We start from the raw sequence: 1181 nt of genomic DNA, 5'->3' as shown, positions 1-1181 counted from the left end.
TTCCAAAAAAAATTCAGTGAAGAGAAACCATTGCAGGGGTGCCTGGGGGGCTCAGTCAGTTAGGCATCCGACTTCAACTCAGGTCATGATCTCACAGTCCATGGGTTCGAGCCCTGCTTCAGGCTCTGTGTCTCCCTCTTTCTCTGCCCCTCCCCTATTTGCGCTCTGTCTCTGTCTCAAAAATAAATAAACATTAAAAAAAATTTTTTTACTATAACAAATGTACCAGGACTGTCTATCCCCACAATGTACATACACACACACAGCACGCGCGCACACTTTCCCATCCAGCCAATGGGCAGACACAGGCAGTACCCATCTGTGGCTCCCCCAACCCCTACGCCCTCCAGGCCCAGCAATGGCCTGCGCAGAGTCCCTGTCACACCCCAAGGACAGTCTAGGGAAGCCGGGCCTTTGGTCTCCTCGTCCGCAGCTGTAAAACCATTGCATGACCACATGCCCGTGAACTGCCCCGTATAGGCCTTGTCATCCTCACCCAATTTCTAGAACTACCATACCTGACACTGCCAGTGCCGCACCCACACCTCTCAACACCTTCCAGTAGCTGCAGCTGACTTGCAACCGCGTCTCCGTGCCTGAGATCCTGGTTTCGGGACGCCGGGAAAGTGGCTCTGGCGCCACGGCGCTCCTGGAGTGCTTTACTGGGAGCAAGTGTGAACTGAGAGCTCTCAGGAGCTGGTGTATGAACACCCCCGGCTCCCTCACCCCTCAAACCGAATCATCTAAAGGCATGTGTTTTGCACCTGTGCGGGAAAGATGTACCGCCACGGGCCGGGGACTGCTCTCCTTGGGAAGGGCCCTCGACACACATCCGGGACCTTGGACTTCAAGACGGTTCCCAACTACCATGCCCGGAGCTGGTAAGAACGGCTCACCACGCGTACAGTGTGTATGCAGTTGTCCAAATAACGCCATCTACGCTGCACTCCTGCTCTCCTTCTGGAAGTCTGGAACTCTGACGGTGAGCTAGACAGAGGGTGTCTGCGGAAGCAGCCTCCGGTAAAACTCCCGGGCACTGAGGCTGTACGGACCCAGCCTTCTCCCTCTGCTGATTTGCCCCACCTCCCCTGCTGTGATCAAGTGTGGCCATGAAAACCACCATTGGCTGGGCTGCGAGTGCCCCTGGTTGAACCCAGAGATGATCACAGGGATCCGTGACA

Source organism: Crocuta crocuta, unplaced genomic scaffold, assembly GCF_008692635.1.
Source record: "Crocuta crocuta isolate KB4526 unplaced genomic scaffold, BGI_CrCroc_1.0 scaffold224, whole genome shotgun sequence".
NCBI classification, from domain to species: domain Eukaryota; kingdom Metazoa; phylum Chordata; class Mammalia; order Carnivora; family Hyaenidae; genus Crocuta; species Crocuta crocuta.
The sequence above is the reverse complement of the archived record's forward strand: the minus strand, read 5'-3'. Positions refer to the sequence as shown.